Source organism: Hyaena hyaena, unplaced genomic scaffold (assembly GCF_003009895.1).
Source record: "Hyaena hyaena isolate Hyena2069 unplaced genomic scaffold, ASM300989v1 scaffold_212, whole genome shotgun sequence".
NCBI classification, from domain to species: Eukaryota; Metazoa; Chordata; class Mammalia; order Carnivora; family Hyaenidae; genus Hyaena; species Hyaena hyaena.
Window position 1 is genome coordinate 1,021,855 of NW_024080845.1, and position 21,250 is coordinate 1,043,104.

General features: G+C 36.9%; 1 protein-coding gene and 1 pseudogene across 31 annotated transcripts in view; one reads left to right on the plus strand and one right to left on the minus strand.

Moving 5' to 3' along the window:
* Positions 1 to 21,250, plus strand: part of LOC120238610 (sarcolemma associated protein) — a 154,233-nt gene that overhangs the window by 36,378 nt on the left and 96,605 nt on the right. The window lies entirely within an intron of this gene.
* On the minus strand, positions 3,818 to 9,053 carry LOC120238624 (annotated as a pseudogene).

Genomic DNA, 21,250 nt, shown 5'->3' on the forward strand with positions numbered 1-21,250 from the left:
GCAGAGAAAGAGGATTCCAAGCACGGACAGTGCAGAGCCTGATGCAGGCTAGATTTCACAGCCATGAGATCATGACCTGAGCTGAAATCAAGAGTTGAATGCTTAACTGACTGAGTCACTCAGGTACCCCTAAATGTTTAATTTTTAGGTCAGGATAGTGGCTTTCAAATTTTAAAATCTCCTGGATGCTTACTAAAACTACAGATTCCTCAGAGGATATTTGTATGTTCTTAGTAAACTTTTAGGAGACTTCACATCACATTGAAAAAGTGTGGAAGTAAAATAGGCCAACGTAGTGATTAAGAGCATGGATCCCGGCGTCTCACTACTTGAGTGTGAGGTAGACAATCCTGGTTGTGACTTGCTAGCTGTATGATCTTGGGCAAGTCACTTGTTCTCTCTAGGCATTCATTCCCTCTCTTAGAGGGTCCCTTGCTCTCTCTGTTGCAAGGGTTAAACAAGCAAATATCTGTGAAGTGCTTAGAGTAATTTGGCAGTAGTGTTAACCACATACATGTTAGATATTGTTGTACCCTTTAACTTTAGTAATGTCATTTCTAGGGACCTAATCTAGAACATTATCACTGATGTTGCATAAAGATGTAGGTATAACAGTTTTATCATAGAGTAATTGCAAGAATTTACCATATTAGTAAAGAATTAGTCCAAGAATTTAGACCATATATAGTCTAAATTAATGAAATTTGTGAAATGTCATCTGCCATTTAGTCATATTTTCAAAAATATTTAAAGCCATGAAAAATAATGATGTAAGTGAAAAAGTCAAGTAAATATATAACTATATATAAATAATGTCTCTAAACTTCTTTGAAAATATGGGGCAGGGAAGCAGAGTGTTGGTCTTATAATGCATATGAAGTAGTATGTTAAAATGTTGACAGTGGTTATTCTTGGAAGCTGGGAGGAGTGGTTTTAATTTTCTTCTGTACTTTATTGTACTCTCCTGACTTCAACAATAAGTATACACAGAAAACCAAATAATTTTGTTTATTTATTTATTTTTATTATTTTAGAGAGAGAGAGAGCACAAGCAGGGGAGAGGGACGGAGGGAAAGAGAAAGAGAATCCCAAGCAGGCCCTACACTGAGCACGGAGCCTGACATGGAGCTCGGTTCTACAACCCTGGGATTATGACCTGAGCCAAAATCAAGAATCAGGTGCTCAGCTGACTGAGCCACCCAGGTGCCCCTAAGTTATTTTTTAAAAAGACCAAATATGGAGAAAGCCCACTGTAAAATAGGAAAAATGACAGGAAAATTGGAAAAGCTCAATGTGAAATAGGAAAGCAAAATGTAAACAGGAAACCTGAGTCCTAGTACCAGTATTGCTATTAACTAGTTTCAAGCCTTGGGGTGCGTGGCTGGCTCAGTTAGTAGAGCATGCAACTCTTGATCTTGGGGTCATGAATTCACATCCCACTTTGGGCAGGCAGATTATTTAAATAGTTTTCAGCCTTGAATGAAATTTCTGTATACCTCGAGACACTGTTTCCTCATCCATAAAATGGGAAGTTGAACTAAAATTAAAAAGACAGTGTGTAGACTGATTAAGAGTTGGGAGCTGAGAGGGAAGAGTTAGGGACTGCAGTTGAAGAGATCACTGTGTGGGTTCATGCCCTAGTCACTTGGTGACTTCTGGCAAGTAATTTAACCTCTCTGTGCCTCAGGTTTCTATAATGTGGGTATAGTAATAATACCTCATAGGGGGGCTGTGAGAATTAAATGAGTTAATACTACATGTAAAGGACTTAATAATATAGAGTCTGACACAGGAAAGGTTCAGTCAGTGTTAACTGTTTTTACTGGTATATAAGATCCTTTCTAATGCAGTCATTTATTTCCAATAATATTGTTAGTCAAGTGAGCGATTCTTAAATTTGTGTATCATTTGAAATTTGGCTGATTTTTTAATTTAGGTATTTTGGAGTCCCTGTTCCCCTCCCCCAGCTTTACTATTATATCTTGTATTTAGTATAGGCAGCTTCTTTGGGGCCCTAAATTATCTTATCATTGAGGGTATTTTTCAACAGTAAAAATCTCATTTGATTTTATAGAGTTTTTTTTTTTTCCAGTTCTTTTTGTTCTGAAGCTAATGTATGCAGCTTAATATATTTGTAATTAAGTTACATAGGCTGTTAGGCTGTACCTATTTTTCTTCAACTGATGTTTCAATTTTAAACTTAGGGACTATTACAGGTCAATTAGTCCATTCTAGTAAAAACTAATGTTGAAAGGTAAACAACTGAATGGTGGTAGAGCATGACCTATAGTATGACACAGTTGAGGCATAGATGTTACTCAATTTAATCCCAGAAAAAGAATGTATCCAAATGCTTTAAGAGAGAAATCTGAGTATCAAAATCACATTCAGAGTTAGCAACCATGTTAATTCATTTTGGAACTCTGCACATAGACTACAGAAATAGATGACTTTCATAATATATCATTTTCTTTCACTGACTATATGAGATACTTAATTAAGTCTTCAGTTGGAAAGTGACTCAGCTATTCCATCCCTTTGGAAATTTTCGTCTGTAAGCAAGTCACTGTATGGTACCTCAGTTTATAATGGCAGTCATAATGAAGATGATTATATTTTTATCCTGAGAGGGATAAGAATGAAAGTTGTGTTTTAATACATTTATTCTTAGATCTTTAGAAGCTCTCCCCTTCTCTGCAGGGTTATAGCTGCAGTAGGTAGCCCACTACAGGAGTCATTATTTCTGTGTTGGAGAACAAATTAGATGAGTAACATTGTCAGGAAGCAAAAGGCCGGAGTTTGACTCCATAGTTATGGAATATAGTTTGTTACTGAAAACAGATATTAGAGGATATTTTCCTCTTATTAATAACTTTTGCTTATAAAACATACCTATCTAATTCCCATGACAGGAGAAAAGTGCTGTGTCTTCTGATTTGATAGACAAAATCAGCTCAAGACAGCTTTGTGATTCACTGACAGAAGAGGGAAGAGTTCTTCTGGAATTAAGGATTGGATTTTATTTTAGGATGAGTGGTTTGTCTAAATACAGATATGAGAGAGTTCCTACCCTATATGTCAGATCTCTTATTCTATCTTCCCAGAGATTTAATTCAATGCCTCCAAATTCTCCAGATGTATACCTTTGTACCATCTGCTACTTGGGTCATGTTAATTACATAATGTTTATATTTCTTCCTCCATGTTTTTCTTTCTGAATGTAAGAATTTGTGAGTTTTTTCCTTTAAACATTTTGAGCTACGGTTTCAAATGTTTGTTGATTTGTTTGAGTTAAAAAAATTTTTTTTTAATACAGAAGAGACAGGTAAAATGTCTGCTGCTATGGAGGGAAATTAGGAAACTATGGGATATAGGGGAGACATTGTGCTTTCTACTGCATCACTGAACCTTTGGAACCCATTACATTTTTCTCCCAAAATTTTTTAATGTTTTATTTATTTCTGAGAGAGAGAGAGAGAGATTGAGCAGGGGAGGGTCAGAGAGAGAGGGAGACACAGAATCTGAAACAGGCTCCAGGCTCTGAGCTAGCCATCGGCACAGAGCCTGACGTGGGGCTCGAACCCACAAACCGTGAGATCATGACCTGAACTGAAGTCGGACACTTAACTGACTGAGCCACACAGGCGCCCCTTCTCCCAAATTTTTAAATCTAATATTATAGCATAGCATAAACACATTCACAGAAGTTTTGTTTGTTTTATGGGTTTTAGCCTTTTTAAAGTTGAGACCACAAAATCTCTTAAAGTTGACCATGAATGTTTCATTCAAGGCATAACGATAAATTTACAGTTTTCCTTTAAATGATCCACTTAAACTTGATTCACTGATTCACACCATAACTCTAAAAGGTGGATTGTTGGTGTAGCTTGATGGCTTAATTCTTCTAAAGCTGGTTCATAATGAACTGTTGCACACTGGACCATTTTGATGTCACTCATCTCAGTTTCTTTCCTCACTTCAATCTCAATTTCTTATAAGTCTTCAACACTGGCTATAGTGCTGTCTACTATTCTATTTTTGAGAAACATAATGAGGTCACTCTTCTTGTATTTCTTCTTATATATGATAAATGACTCCAGGATCACCCATACTGTGTCCTTGATATTGGTTAATCTGCAGCTCCATCAGCATGGCCCCCTCCACAGATCTATAATAGGCAGCTACGATTTTTGTTGCTTCCTAGACACATAGAACATACATTCCATCTGCTCTTACCCCAGGAATAAACTTGTCTCTCTCTTGTAGTAATCAGTGCTGGCTGCTGCTCTCTCAGCAGATGCTCCCATTCCGCAGCAGTTATTCCCACAGATGAAAATAAGTAGTGATTTCCACAAAACTGTCATATTGTAATTTTTGAATATAAAGTCAAGCAGAACTCCTCTTTCCCATTGTATTTACAGGCCAGACCAATACCAGCTCCCAGAGGCACCTGAGCTCTGACAATGCCATTCCCCCAGGAGCTAGCATTTGTTTGCATACATGTGCATTGATCCTTCTTTTTCTTTAGTGCAGCCTTCTCTTTGTTCTGTAAGCTCTGCAGATTTCTTTCTGGGACAGAAGATCCACAAATAAGCAAAAGCCATGAGCCCAGTAGGTTGAGATGAGATGATCTGTGATATTTATCCAATCTCAAGTTCCCCATAACCTCTTGACACTTTACAAGTGACAAAAACCGTGAATAATATTCTGTTAATGCTCTCGGTGAATAGTCTGTATCATTCTCTACTATTTGAGTCCCTCTTCCCTGTTGAGCACTGTTATGATAGGAGGGCCCTCTTCTAATCCATGAAGGTCACATTTCTTAATTTAAAATGTAGCATCATTTGTGAAGTTGTCGGATATGCCTCTAGCAAGCAGTCTCCTAGCTGTGATAGTGAGGAAATGGAGGGTGTCTTTTTTTTTTTTAGAGCATCTTCCTCTTGAGTGCAGGCCCTGGTGATAGCTCTGGTGGTGGTGATGGTGTCATCCTCTACACTAGGCCATAGGCCCACAAACATTTTATAAGGGTGTACAATATTCATGAATGGGCTATAATTTTCTTAACCATCCTTCCATTGTTACATAGTTTCCATTGTTTGGAAACTATTATAAATTTTGCTTTGCTGAATATCTTTATACTCATATCTGATCTGTCTTTAGTCACATTTTTTTTTTATTACTTCTTTAGGCTAAACTTTCAGAAGTGAATCAAAAGTCACATTTTATTTTTTTTATTTTTATTTTTTTTAATTTTTTTTAATGTTTTATTTATTTCTAGGAGAGAGAGAGAGAGAGAGACAGCGTGAGCAGGGGAGGGTCAGAGAGAGAGGGAGACACAGACTGAAAAAGGCTCCAGGCTCAGAGCTGGCAGTCAGCACAGAGCCCGATGCGGGGCTCGAACCCACAAACCGCGAGATCATGACCTAAGCGAAAGTCGGACGCTTAACCGACTAAGCCACCCAGGCGCCCCAAAAGTCACATTTTAAAAGCTCTCTTGGTATACTTTGCCAGACTGCTTTTCAGACAGTTTATTCTCCCATGATCAGCTTGTGAAAATGTTTCTTTTATGTCAGTCTTGGAACCACCAAATATTATTTAAAATACTTCCTGCTACTTTTATTATTAACAAATTGAACCCCTTAAATTGTTATATTTTAAGGTCAATATGTGTGTGTATATATTCTTTTTTTCAGAAATTTTATTTCTTTTTTATTTCTTTTAAATATAATTTTTATTAATTTTTACTGATTTTTTTTCTTTCATAGTTTATTGTCAAGTTGGTTTCCGCATAACACCGAGTGCTCATCCCAACAGGTGCCCTCCTCCATGCCCATCACCCCCCTTCCTCTCTCTCCTACCTCCTAGAATTTTTTTAATGTTTATTTTTTTGAGGGAGAGAGAGAGCACGTGCGTGAGAGTGAGTTGGGGAGGGGCAGAGAGAGAGAGGGAGACACAGAATCTGAAGCAGGCTCCAGGCTCGGAGTTCATGTGGGACCCAGACTCAAGAACCATGAGATCATGACCTGAGCTGAAGTCAAATGCTTAACCAACTGAGCCACTCATGCATCCCTGTATTTATTCTTCTTATCCTTCCTCTGTTCATTGGCTTTTCAAAAACAGCCTTATTAAAGTATAATTTACACTCCATAAAATATCCCTATTGTACATGTAAGTTGAGTTTACGTGAAGTTGATTATTTTTAGTAAATCTGTAGTTTTGTAACCATCACCATTATCCAGCTGTAAAACATTTTCATCACCCAAAAAGTTCCCTTTTGCCCATTTGCATTCAGTCCTTTATCCCACACCCAGCTTTAGGCAACCACGGATCAGCTTTCTATCTCTATAAATTTGCATATTCTATAAATAACAAATAAACAAAATCATACTCAATCCTTTGTATATGGCTTCTTTCGCTTAGCATTGTTTTTGAGGTTCATCTATCTTGTAGAATATATCAGTAGTTCATTTTTATTTATTTAAAAATGTTTAATTTTGAGAAAGGGAGGGTGCATGCTCAAGTGAGTGGAAAAGAGGAGAGAGGGAGAGAGACAGAGAATCCCTCGCCAGGTGCCGTGCTCAAACTCAAGAACTGTGAGATCCTAACTTGAGCCAAAATCAAGAATCAGACACTTAACCAACTGAGCCACCCAGATGCTCCAGTTCGTTTATTTTTATTGCCAATATATCTTATTTATTCAGTAATTGATAGACATTTGGCTTATTTCCATCTTTTGATTATTATAAACAAGAAACTGTTGTGCTAGGAACATTTGTGTACATTTTTTTCTGTCTTTCATTTCTCTTGAGTAGATATCTGGGAGTACAGTTGCTTGAAATCCATTAAATTTCTTATCATTACTTAGCCACAAAAATGTTTCTTTAAAAGAATAGATGATAGCACTAGATTTGAGAAGGAAGACAGTTCTACGATGTAAAAGAGTTAAAGTGGAATGATTAGAGTAGGCATGTGAAAAGTTCTAACACATGTAGTATGACTGTGTAATAATGGGAACCACCTCAGGATTTTTTGGTAGATGAGCAACGACCAGAACTTAAAACCAAGTGAAGGCAAATAAAATTAATGGGTATCTAAAAAAAAAAAAACATTGAAAACTTTTGTTCCATGAAAAATGAGAAAAATGGGAATGGGATATCATTTGCATTTATTTTGACAGAAAAATGAAAGTATGTAACACATAACATGCCCTTCTTAACATAAAAGAAGGCCATCAAGACTTTTGTAGATAAACAGGCCAAAGATATAAGCAGTCATTTCATTCAAGATTAACATATACAGCAAGTAAACATTCCTTCTTGCTAGAGATCACAGAAATAAATATTTAACAAATTGAGTATATTAAATTAGCAAAATGTGCTAGAAAGATTGTGTTAGTGATGTTGCTTTGTGTGTTGATCTAGTTCATGTACAAAGCAATGTGATAAAGCCTATCCAGATCCTTGGAATAATAGGTTCTGAGGTTACTTTCATTTTAGCTTCCTTCAATGTAATTAAAACATTTTAATAGTAAATTGTTAAGAGAAGGAATAAATCAGAAGATAAGAAAATTGTACAGATTTTCCCCATATGCTGAAGGTGAGTCTGGTTGTTCTGTCTCCTCCACTCTGTCTCTGTGACTCTAAACTCTGGAGGCACTAACTCAACACAGCTGCTTTTCTTTCCAGCCCAGAGAGCACATGTTTGCTCTCCTTTAGCCCGAACCCTGCTTTTACAGCTTTGGCTAAATCCTGGATCCAGTTGTTCTTTAATCCAATGACTCACACCTTAGGAGTTCCCCACCCCACTCCATGAATATGCTATTAACTTTCTCATTTGGAGTAAATAATTCTGTCCTGTCTACAATTTATATCAGTAAATTTGCTTTAGGCACTCATAGAAAAATATGCTTCCTACTGATTTTTTTTTTAAGTTCTTTGTGTTCTTCTGTATGGGTGGGACCAAACACTTGTGTCACTCCCAGTTAGTACACTACAGTACAGTCATCCAACAGTAAGTGGTTTTTTAGTTTGACAAGTTGTCTGCCAAAAAGTGATAAAGTAGAACATTCATTGAATCAAGAAATGGAACTTGATGCTTGCTTTATTTATTTTCCCCCTGCATCTTTCAAGTTATCTTTTTTCTTCTAACATCAGAAATTTTTTCTTTTTCTAATAAATTTTTATTGGATTAATATTTTTCCCTAGTTAACATAGATTTCTACATCATCATACTTGTTATTTAAGGTTGTAAAATTTTTTAAATGTTTTATTTATTTTTGAGAGAGAGAGAGAGACAGTGTGAGCAGGAAAGGGTCAGAGAGAGAGGGAGACACAGAGTCTGAAACAGGCTTCAGGCTCTGAGCTAGCTGTCAGCACAGAGCCCGACGTGGGGCTCGAACTCACGAACCGTGAGATCATGACCTGAACCAAAGTTGGACGCTCAACCGACTGAGTCACCCAGGCGCCTCAAGGCTGTAAGATTTTTATTGTTGAGCTTATGTGAAGTCATAGGTAGTGTGTAACAAGAAGTTAAGAATGATAAAAAATAAAAAAATTTGTATTCATTTTATTATGCTTGGCAACACTTTTTGGTTTACTAAGAAATATATTATCAATTTCCTTTATATAGAGCAACCATAGTCTTCTGCTGAAACTGTAAATAATCTTTTCTTGTAGGTAGTTGTGTAACTGGGTTTAGTCCTTTTAGGTGTTGCTACTCAAATTGGTTTAACTACTTAAGGATCTCAGGAAGGGATGGCCCTGTAGGTTCTATTAGTTTTTGAAAAATTAATGCAGCAGAACTGGAAAGTCCAGTCAGTTAGGTGACTTGACTTTTTTTGAGCTCTGATTTCTGCCAGCTTATTCAGGTCACTTACGGTGTCTCTTTTTTACACTGGGAAAGGTATTGTTAGCCCTCGGCCATTTCCCTGGCATCTTGGATGTTTCTTTTCCTTGAGTTTTGTATACCTTTCTGACTATCCTATCTGGTATTCCTTCAAGCATTTTCTCCGTTAATTTCTCCTTAAATCCTAGTGTTTCTAAAAGTTCACTCATTGTTTTCCCTGGATTGTTATTTTTGGATCATTTCATACATCACAATAATTTTAGTAACCATTCAAATGCTGATGCCTTTCAGATATATCAAGCCCTAAAGTTCCAAGTTTTTTATCCTCTGCCTGCTTACATTTACTCACTTGGATGTCCTATAGAGACTCCAAAAGCAATATACTCCAAACTGAAATGAATCATTCATCCAGCCCCCCCCGCCAACCAGTATTTCCAAATATAGATAATGGCGTTTTCATCTGCCCAGTTGCCCACGCTAGAAACTGTTGTCTTCAACACTGAGCACATAGGATCTATCACCCAGTCCCTTTTACTACTAAGATTCTACTTTAGAATCTTATTATTTCTTTATTTTAGTACTCATAACTGGTCTCCTTGCCTTCAATCTTGTACCCCTCAAACAATGTCAGTTTGATCTCAGTACTTTCCTGCCTAAACTCTATAGTGGCAAGTAACCTGTCATCTATACGATAAAGGTTGTACTGCTTGATATGTCGTCTTAAAAGGCTTGGTGACTGCTTGCTTCTCCAGCCTCAGTGCTGTGTTTCACATGCCAGACCCTCTCCTCAGTCTCCCCCTGCTGCTGCCCCTCATGTTGTTTCTTACCTCCGTTTGCTCATTCTGCTTAAATCCCTTCTCCATTCATCTTGACTCACCCTTACTCAGCCTTCATGATTCAGCATAGACCGTTCCTTTAGGAAGTCATTTTTTAATCTTCAGGGTGCCCTTCCAAGTGCCCTTCTTCTCTACTGGATTATTCTTATTAGTATATGAAAATGTTTTTTCTCTTATTTAAAGAAAATTATCTTTACTTTCCCTTCTATCTATTGCTCATCTTTTTTGATAAAAATTTTTTTATTGAGGTATAATTGATATACAACATTATATGAGTTTGATGTATAATGTTGATATACAATCTATGAGTTTCAGGTATACAACATAATGATCCAGTATTTGTGTATATTGTGAGATGATCATCATAATAAGTCTAGTTAATATCCATCATCATACACAGTTACAGAATATTTTTCTTGTGTTGAGAATTTTTAAGGTCTACTTACTCTTAAAACAACTTTCATATATGCAGTGCAGTAATATTAACAGTAGTAAGTATGCTGTACATTACTTCCTTGTAGCTTATTTATTTTATAACTAGAATTTTGTACCTTTTGACACCCTTCACCCATTTCTCCTTATCTTCACCCCCTGCCTTTAGCAACTACCAGCCTGTTCTCTGTATTTATAAGCTTGTTTTTTTGTTTGTTTATTTTTAGATCCCACATGTAAGTGAGATCATGCAGTATTTGTCTTTCTCTGTCTGCTTTATTTCACTTAGCATAATGCCCTCAAGGTCAATCTGTGTTATCACAATGGCAAGATTTCATTTTTTTAATGGCTGGATAATATTCCATGGCGTGTGTGTGTGTGTGTGTGTGTGTGTGTGTGTGTGTGTATGTATTTATCCATTCATCCATCAGTGAACACTTAGGTTGTCTCCATACCTTGACTATTGTAAATAATGCTGCAATATATCTTCTTGAGTGCATATATCTTCTTGAGTTAATGTTTTTGTTTTCCTCAGGTAAATATTCAGAAGTGGAATTTCTGGATCTTATGATAGTTCTGTTTTTTTAACCTCCGTACATTTTATGTAATGGCTGAACCAATTCACATTCTCACCAACAGTGCACAAGGAATCTATTTTCTCTACATCCTTGCCAACACTTGTTATTTCTTGTCTTTTTGGTAATAGTGATTCCACCAGCTGTGAAGTGATATCTCATTGTGGTTTTGATTTATATTTCCTTCATGATTAATGATGTTGAACATCTCATGTACATGTTAGACATCTGTATGTCTTCTTCAGAAAAATGTCTATTGAGATCCTCTGTCCATTTTTTAATCAGATTGGTTTCTTTTTTGTCTTATATTGGATGAGTTCTTTATATATTTTAGATATTTACCCCTTAATAGATAAATGATTCACAGGTATTTTCTCTCATTCAGTAGGTTGATGGCTTTCTTGGCTGTGCATGTGCATTTCTTTGCTTCCCTTTAGAGCAAAACTTCTTAAAAGATTTGTCTATAGGTGTGGTTTCTCATTTCTCTACATTCATTTCCTCTTGAATCATTCCAGTCAAGCATTCATTCACTGCTACATCTATACAGTTGTTGTCAAGGTCATCAGTGACTTCCAAGTTGCTTTTCCAGTAGTCAGTTTTTGTTTTTTTTCTTAGTTGATTTTTCAGCATCATTTGACAAAGTTTCGCCTGCATTCTTGGAAAACATCATTCCCATAGCTTTTGGGACACATCACTTTCCCTTGGTTCTTCTCATTCTTGACTGGCCACATTTTAAATTTCTTTTGCATGGTCTTTTTCTCCGTGACCTATATATTTTGGACTGTTCCAAGGCGCTCTCCTTGGTCTTCCTGTCTGTTTGTACTTGCTGTCTTGGTGATTTCATCCCATCTCTCTTTTTTTTTTTTTTTTTTAAATTCTGAGAGAGAGAGAGAGCAAGGGAGGGTCAGAGAGAGAGGGAGACACAGAATCTGAAGCAGGCTCCAGGCTCTGAGCTGTCAGCACAGAGCCCGATGCGGTGCTTGAACCCATGAACTGTGAGATCATGACCTTAGCCGAAGTCGGACGCTTAACTGACTGAGCTACCCAGGCACCCCGATTTCATCCCATCTCTTGACTTTACATTGTATGTGCGTGGTAACAACCAAATTTTTATCTCAAGCCCAGACCTTTCCTGAACTCTAAGTTCTTATCCAGCTGTTCTTTTGACATTTCCACTTGATGCCTAACAGCTCCCTCAAATTTAATATGTCCAAAGCCAACTGCTAATCTCTCCCTCAACCTCAGTAATAAAATCAAAAACAACCAAAAACTTCCCTCCTTCAGCCCCCTCCCCCCAGCTCACAGATGCACCTACATCCTTCCAAGTTTCTTGGGTTAAAAACTTTGGTATTGTTCTCAACTCCTTTCTTTCATATTCATTTATACAGATTCATACATCCAATCTGTGAGGAAATCTTGTGCTGTATAAATTACATTTACTGTGTTTGCTGTGTTGTATAAAGTTTAATCTTAATGCTTTTTCAGTTTTATAACACTATTTTGTTTTAAGGGCAGAAATCCTAAAGACGGTAGTTATATCAAGTCTCTTAGTTTGAATCACCCCAGGTTAGACTTGTGGTGGGTTGTTGAAGCTATTCCATTCAGAATTGAATCTTATAAACTGAAAGAGCAAAAAGGAAGTGAGCTGCAAAAAATCTTTTTTAAAAAATTTGTTTTTAATGTTTTCTTTATTTCTGAGAGAGAGAGAGACAGCGTGAGCAGAGGAGGGGCAGAGAGAGAGAGAGAGATACAGAATCCAAAGCAGGCTCCAGGCTCCGAGCTAGCTGTCAGCACAGAGCCTGACACAGGGCTCGAACCCACGAACAGTGAGATCATGACCTGAGCTGAAGTCAGACGCCTAACCAACTGAGCCACCCAGGAGCCCCATGAGCTGCAAAAATTCTTAAGTACAGTTCAAAAGTCAGTGATTTTACATATGAAGTCTGTTCTTCATGTGTGCAAGATGATGACTAGACCTTTTGAATTTATTGGACTTCTTTCCTCTTTGATTTCCCTTGCTGTTTATCTGTTTTCTGTTTACCTGTTTTCTCTCTAGCAGATTCTGTTTTTGTATGTCATGCAGTTGAGTGTGTATCCTTGTTGTTCTTTTTATTTTCTTTTCACTGTCTTCCTCTAATTTTTTTTTAAATGTTTATTTATTTTGAGAAAGAGAGAGAGGGAGAGACATCAAGCGTGATCAAGGGAGGGGCAGAGAGAGAGGGAGACACAATCCGAAGCAGGCTCCAGGCTCTGAGCACAGAGCCTGATATTGGGCTCAAACCCACAAACCATAAGATCATGACCTGAGCCAAAGGCAGACCTTAACCAACTGAGCCAACCAGGTGCCCCTTGATCTATTCCTCTAAATGACCAGAATGTAGAATTGAAAATTTGCTAGGCTATTGAATAAAATATTCTCTTTCTTAATTTTAAAGTTTAAGTATTTAAGATTTCTTTTTTGAAAATATGTTTAGGGGCACCTGGGTGGCTCAGTCGGTTAAGTGTCCGACTTCGGCTTAGGTCATGATCTCACGGTTCGTGGGTTCGAGCCCCACGTCGGGCTCTGTGCTGAGGAATAGCTCAGAGCCTGGAGCCTGTTTCAGATTCTGTGTCTCCCTCTCTCTGACCCTCCCCTGCTCACGCTGTCTCTTTCTCTATCTCAAAAATAAATTAAACATTTAAAAAAAATGTTTATTTTGAGAGAGAGCGTGCTAATGTGAGCAGGGGAAGTGGGGGGGGGCGGGGTGGAGAGACAGAGAGACCCAAGCAGGCGCCATACTTGTCAGCACAGAGCTCAATGTGTGAGGCCCAATCCCACATCTGTGAGATCATGACCAGAGCTAAAATCAAGAGTTGGATGCTTAACCAACTGAGCCACCCAGGCACCCCAATTTAAGATATTTTTTGGTGGAGATAAGCATGGTGAACATTTTCTATACATTCTTTCAGATTTTTGTTTTCCGATAGTGTATTAGCATATATTATTCTTTTTGTAAAAAAGGACCACTATATATCTTGATATATTTTAATTTCAGGTTGTAGCAGTTTATATTCTCATGCTCAGTATATGAGAGTGCTATTTCTTCACATTCTTGCCAGAGCCAGGTATCACACTAGTTTTAGTCTTTATCAAACTGATATTGACCACTTTGTTAATTGCCCATCTTCCTCAGCTTTTAGTTCTCTTGAGAATTTTAGAGTTAGATGCTTATTTACCCCTTCCCATACATCTCACTCTCTTTCTCTTTAAACAGGAAATTCAAATAATACACAAGGATGTAGTGTAGAAAACTCTGTCTCCACCCTGATAGTTTAAAGGGTGTCCAAGTAGCATTTTGAGTTTTGAACTGAGAAGTTATGGCCTTCTATTTGCATTATTCTGTGGCTTGACTGGGTTTCCAGACCTGTCACTCAGGGCCAGGAATATAGTAGGACTCTTGTTTAGAAATGGAATTATGACATCACTAAATATCTCTTGGCTTAATTTATTCGTAAGTTGGTTCATAATGTTAAATGAACTGTAGATTGCTAATCTTTGTAATACTTAAAAAAATTTTTTTTAATGTTTTATTTATTTCTGAGAGAGAGACAGTGTGAGCAGTGGAGGGTCTAAGAGAAAGGGAGACACAGAGTCTGAAGCAGGCTCCAGGCTCTCAACTAGCTGTCAGCGCAGAGCCTGACGCGGGGTTCAAACCCATGAACCGTGAGATCATTACCTGAGCCAAAGTTGGACGCTTAACCTACTGAGTCACCCTGTAGTATTTACATATACCTGAGAGTAGTACTTTCCTTTTGAAAACTTTGATTCGGGAGTCCCTGAACCATATTGTGAAATGTGTTTCATAAAAAGTTTTTAGTTGTGCTGTGAGACAAAGGTTGCTTTCCTTCTATGCACAGGTTGTAGTTATTTATGGTAATATTCATGTGTAATGGGGGCAATAATATACTATTTTTAACACCTGTATGTGTTAGAGTTCAGCTGTTACTGATCTATTTAAATCTCGGGGCGCCTGGGTGGCTTAGTCGGTTAAGCGTCCAACTTTCACTTAGGTCATGATCTCGTGGTTCGTGGGTTCGAGCCCCGCGTCGGGCTCTGTGCTGACTGCCAGCTCAGAGCCCGGAGCCTGTTTCAGTCTGTGACTCCCTCTCTCTCTGACCCTCCCCTGCTCACACTGTCTCTCTCTCTCTCTCTCCTAGAAATAAATAAAAAACATTTAAAAATAAATAAATAAATAAAAGGGTGACACCTTAAAAAAATAAATCTCTATCAGCTGTTTACTATTTAATTAATCAGCAAAGGACTTTAAGAACTTTAACCATTACGGGAAAATCTTGCATCAGTTTCTTTGAAGAAAGTCAAAGTGATTACATATTTATGCATATTCCATGGATTTAATAATAGCTTCCATTTGTTTAGTTTTTATAACTTAAATACAATTTAATGTGTTATACTAACCTATAATTATCAGAACTGATCTAGCTGGTTGACAGTGTTTTACATATATATGTATGCATGTATGTATGTATGTATGTATGCTGCCATTTGTTTAGTATGTACAAATAGTGTGCTTAGTATTTTACATGCTTACCATAATTTAACCCTTACAACAACCACCCTGAGCTAGATACTGATATTATTTTCAATTTATAAATAGTGATTTATAAGTATCTTCTTATAACTAAAAAGTGGCTCAAAGAGGTTAAATAACACTAAGTAATACTCAAGGTCACACAGTAAGTTAGAACGTGATAGAGCTGGAATTCAAACCTTTAATGTATGCTCTGTCTTATATTGAATGCTGTTATTTAGATGTAATACAGTTTCGCCTATCCCATGCTAAATTGAAACTTTTAGTTTCCATTGTAAAGTATGAATCATTTAACGTATTCGTTCTACATTAAAAAAAAAAATCATTTGTGACTTGTGCCTATTGGAACTTCCTGAGAGGCAGTGAATGTTATAGATTAGAAAAGATGGGGTAATAGCGCTTTTCCAAGCATGTTTTGGACATCAAGGTTTGGAAGTTAACTTCAAATAAAGCCTCGAGTCTCTAATTTAGATGTTTACTTAGAAATGTTATCTGAGAAAGAAATCTTACTTGTTAAAGTATTTAAACTGGGCTTCCAAAGAAAAGAATGCTTTTAACAATTGAAGAGTGTGAGTGGGTGGAAGCAAGGGTCCAAGAACGGCATAAGCAGACACATGGAGGCCTAGGGCTTATGTAGGAAATTGCTAGTAAAGCAAGGCTGGAATGGATGATAGTTTTTAGGAAGAGTGGAAAATCAGGTTAGCTAGGGTGATTGCTGTCACTTTGAAAGTTATCACAGCTCTTGGATTTGATTTTTGAAGACAGTAGAGAGTCAACAGCCCTTTTAAAGGGAAACAAAGCGATTCAGTTTGCATTTTTAGGAAATAACTTTAGCATCAGTGTGAAAGGTGGAGAGGATGGAATCACAGTCCTCATCTTGGCGACGGTTATGGACCTGGGTTAGAAGGATGCTAATGGGAAGGCAAAGGCAGGGTGGAATTGAGAGATTGTTCTGGATCACAGTTCATAGGAATTGATGACATAATGGATGTCTTATGGGGTTATTGGTATTACTTATTGTTAATAATATTTATTTTTACTATTGTTTTGCGTATGCTCTAAGTGGCTTCTCATAGTCACATTTATTCTATTATTAGTAGGCTGATGGTTGAATTCTTGTCCAGAGGTGTTCAAGAAATGGTGGGTGAATGATGGGTTGTAAGTATTACACTCATGAAATATTTATTTAAAATACTATTTGGGGGGGGTTGCCTGGATGGCTTAGTCGGTTAAACATCTAACTCTTGATTTCAGCTCAGGTCATGATTTCACATTCTTAGATTGAGCCCCATGTCAGGCTCTGCACTGGGCATGGCACCTGTTTAAGATTCTCTCCCTCTCTCTCTCTCTCAAAAATGACATGAAATGACCTGAAATGAAATAAAATACTATTTGGTGTTTATTCAGTAGACATTTTGTTAACGTCTAGGGATATTAATGACAAAAAAGGGATACCACTGATCCTGATCTTCATGGAATTTGCTGTAGTGATGAGGAGTCTAATAGACCTTGTTTGTCGTTCTTACTTTCTCTGTAATCCTTGAGTATATGATTTAACTCCTAATCCTGTCTGATCATGTGGGATAACTGCTTATATAATAGTATTCTGAAGTTTAGATGAGGTAATGTGTGTAAAGTGCCCAGCATAGTCCCTGGCATAAGCAAATATTTGTTTTCTTTTAATCTGCCATGGGCACGGAAACTAGGAAACACAAATTTATTAGGATTATTTGTCAAGTAAGTGGCAGTAGGTAGCAAATGCATTTTTGAAAGAGATTTTTAAAGTTTATCTTTCATGATGATTTGGTATCATAAAACCTGATTGGTGTCTTATTTTTCCATTGTGAGTATATATAGGTCACTTGGCTTGTGTGTCAGCCTTGATTTGCTGATCTATAAAATGATCAAAATCACTTTTGTTTCACAGGGTGATTGAGAGAAATATTAGAGATAGTGGATATGAAATTGCCAGACAAACATAAGTACATAGCTGAATGGTTGAGGTCAAAGAGTTTAAAATGCTTAAGCCCATTGACCTCAGCCATTCAGCTATGTACTCATATGTTCATCTCTACAGTTACTAGTTTGGGAAGCCCTTTGGCAAGTTACTTCTTTCAGTCCAATTTATCTGTAGTATAGGGATAATAATACATGTCACTATAAGGTTCGTGTAAAGGGTAAGTGAATGAATGCACGGCAAGTAGTTTATCTAAGCACATGTAAGCACTCAAAAACTTGTGATTATTATATATTATGTGGTATGCTTTTGACATTATTGAACAGTGAAGTCTTCTTGGTTTGACTTTGCTCTGTAGGTGAAATTTCTATATAGCTTAATTCTGAATATAAGTCATGTTACATTTCATGGTAGTGAAGGAAATCAGTGATCTTTTTCAAAGGAAACTTCATTTTGGCCTAAAAGTTTCTTAGGGAAAAATATTTTAAGCCTTGTGTTTAAGTCATGAGTGGAGGTAGAATTTGAATGGGATAATAAGTTTCAGTTCACAATAAAAAAAAGTAGCTCTTAACTGGGGGTCTTACCCATCCTCAGGAGCATGGATGTCATGAGGGATATGGGAGATAGATGACATTTGAACATCTGAGTCATGTGACAGCAAATGGGGGCCTCTGTGTTACACTCAGTCTTGTGGGGTTTATTTTCTTCACTTCCAACATCATTTCCTATCTCAGTCAAAAGGATTGTTTCATAAGTTGCTTTGTTTCTATTTATTCACATAATAGCCAAAGAATTTAGTTGCAAATATGTGAATTGTCAAAACCTTAAGGAGATAAACCTCTTGAAGAATTAACCATCACTAAAAATGAAGAGTCATGAGTAAAGACCAAGATGTTTTAAAATTGAAATTATATGCCTGGGCACTTGGCTGGCTCAGTTGCTTGAGCATTGTGACTCTTGATTTGGGGTTGTAAGTTTGGGCCTCACATTGGGCATAGAGATTACTTAAAAATAATATCTTAAAAAAAAATAAAATTATATGCCAACCTGAGGGGTTGTGCCTAAAGGATGGAAAAGGCCATTGCAGTTATTTTCAGTACCTTATTAAGCATTTTAAAAAGTTATGAGTGTTCTTTTGGGAGTAGGTGTACTATTTGTATATTTTAACATTTCCATTGAATTTATTTGCCAAATAAAGTGTTTTACGTGTGGGCAGGTTTTTTTTTTTTTTTCTAAGTAAGATCTAGATTTCTGGGGCGCCTGGGTGGCTTAGTCGGTTAAGCGTCCGACTTTCGCTTAGGTCATGATCTCGCGGTAGTGGGTTCGAGCCCCGCATCCGGCTCTGTGCTGACTGCCAGCTCAGAGCCTGGAGCCTATTTCGGAGTCTGTGTCTCCCTCTCTTTCTGACCCTCCCCTCTTCTCTCTCTCTCTCTCTCTCTCTCTCCTAGAAATAAAAAAAAAAAGATCTAGATTCCTATATTTTGCCAATTTTGCTAGTCTTTAATGGAAACTTTTTTTTTAAAGTTTCTCCCTCTCCCCCTATCTTAGTGACTATCTAGATGAATATCAGCTGTCCTTAGATTGATCCTGTTGTATGCATTACTAAATAATATGTAAGTGCATCTTTTAAACGTAGTACTTTGTTCAATGTTTCCCACGAATATGATCACAGTGATTTACTTTTGTGGCAAACAAGGCTGTCATTCTATGGATGAGGTTTTTAACAATCAGAGATAAAGAGTGGAAGTGCAACTTTGTTGTTTCAGCTGATCTCAGGATGGTTTAAGGTAACATTTTGTGAGGAAAATAATGACCTATAAAGTATAGTCAGAGTATTATGTATTAAAATATCATAATATCTCCTTGTTCTATCTCTACTATGCTAAAATACATGATACTTTTTTTAATAAATATCTATTTTAAATATTGAAATAAAGTATTTGACATTCTTTGAAGTAATTAGAGATTTCTTGGCATCTAAAAAACTGAGTTTAGGATCAGTATCTGTTCTTTAATACCAGTTACTTAAACAGGAGCCGCAAAGACAAAATTGAATGGCTCTTGCTGTGATTAACACACCTGGAGAAGAGATAATAATCAGTATTTGCTTGTCAACCTGTCACTTCTTAGGATGTGGGAAATATGTTCATCTTTGAATTAGAATTTAGTGTAGGCCTTCGGTAGTCTCACCTCTCAGAACTAATGTTCTAATATATTTATTTTATATCTCGCTGAGCTTCAGAAATCTAGTTTACTTTGCCTGAATTCTCAGTGAAAGATTGTCACAATTTGCATATTTAAGAAGGATGTGGTCATTCTAGCTTTATTTTGTATGTTTTGTATTATTCTCACTAAATATTAAAAATTTTCTCCTTCCCACTTTCTCTGTTCTTCATAATCTTATTTCCATTCCTATGTAGAGAGGTAGAAGAAATACTTTTCCTTCTCTTCTGTGAGAAGGAAATTATCGTACAATGAGTATGTCTGGAATATCACTTGGAGATGGAACAAATCTTGGCAAATTCATAACATTTGCAAGATCTTTAAGTGGACAAGTTCATTCTGGTTTACATATGAGATTTCATTTTGGTGAGGAACATTTTACCACTTTTCCATGTGTTTTCCTATAGCATATGAATAGAATTTTGTATTTCCCCCTGCAGTGGCACAGCTTAAAAATTTCAGCCTCTGAAACATGTGGTTCTTTGGTAGTTAGGAAGCCAAGAACATTATATAAACAAAAATATATAAAATATATAAACAAACATTCATATATAACATACATGGTGTATTCTAAGAAGTAACTAAATTATTGGTGGCAAAAAATGTATAAGTCATGGATCTCCCTATTTCTAGTTACACCCACTGCAAATCATCCTACACACAGCTGCTAGATTATCAGAGCTTTTAGAATAATCTTCCTAAAACAATATTTGCATCAAATCCTTTAGTAGTGGTTTCTCTTAAGAAGTCTCAACTCCTTAATACAGTGTAGTGTTCAAGACCCTCTCTTACAGCTTCACTTTATCTTGCATTTCCCCATTTGTCCTTTGGTTTTTGTTACCCTCTGCGGCTGGGCATTAACTATATATAAATGTACTGCAATACCTGTTCCTCTTCCACCTCCTCCATCGCCTTGCCTTTCATTCAGATCACCACCCTCACTTGTAAGTGCCTCCTTAGCAACTGACTCTTCCTAACTATTCTGCTTAGCAGCCTCTCTGGATTTTGGTGCTTAACTCATACTCTCTTAACATATTCTCAGTATAGAGGTGCTTGCATTTGATATTATAGATGTGCAATTTCTCCAAGACAGGTGCCAAGTAAATGATTTGCTTTAATTGTGGAGTTAAATTTGACTTACTATTCTGATTGCTTCAGCATAGCTTCATAAACAAAGTGGGATTTCATAAGTTTGTACTCAAAGACCAGAGAATGTGTATCTAAGTAGGAGAGGAGGAAGACGATGTGGAGGTTTTAAAGGAATAATGTCAAATCTGCAATACCTACGAGACCATGGCAATTTACTTAAAATACCTGAGCCTCAGTTTTTTATTCTATAAAATGGAAATGGTAATATCTACTTGGTAGGATTGTTTGAGGATCAGGAGTACCTGTACATAGCAAGTAGTCAGTAAATGGTAGCTATTATTATAGGTTGGGGATTTGTTTGATTTGGCCCAAGAAAAGATTTGTAGTTTGAAATAGAGCTAATGGGGATGATGATGTCATGGAAAATGGTAGAGAAGGAAGCTCCAAAAATTGGTTCCTTTACCAAGACAGCTATTAAGTTAGCATGAACTGTCTGAAGTAATTGTTTTGAAATTCTTTAGTCTAGTCATAGACTTGCAGCATCCAGTGCAATGCTTAGTGAAGAAGCTGGTAAATTGCTGGGAATTTTGGTGTTTTACATAGTGACTACCATTTTCTATCCCCCAGCCTTGTGGCAGTCAGCTGTGGGTATGGTGGCCCATGGTACCTTGTGCATTTTGCCTGTCCTTCAAAAATTGTGGGGTT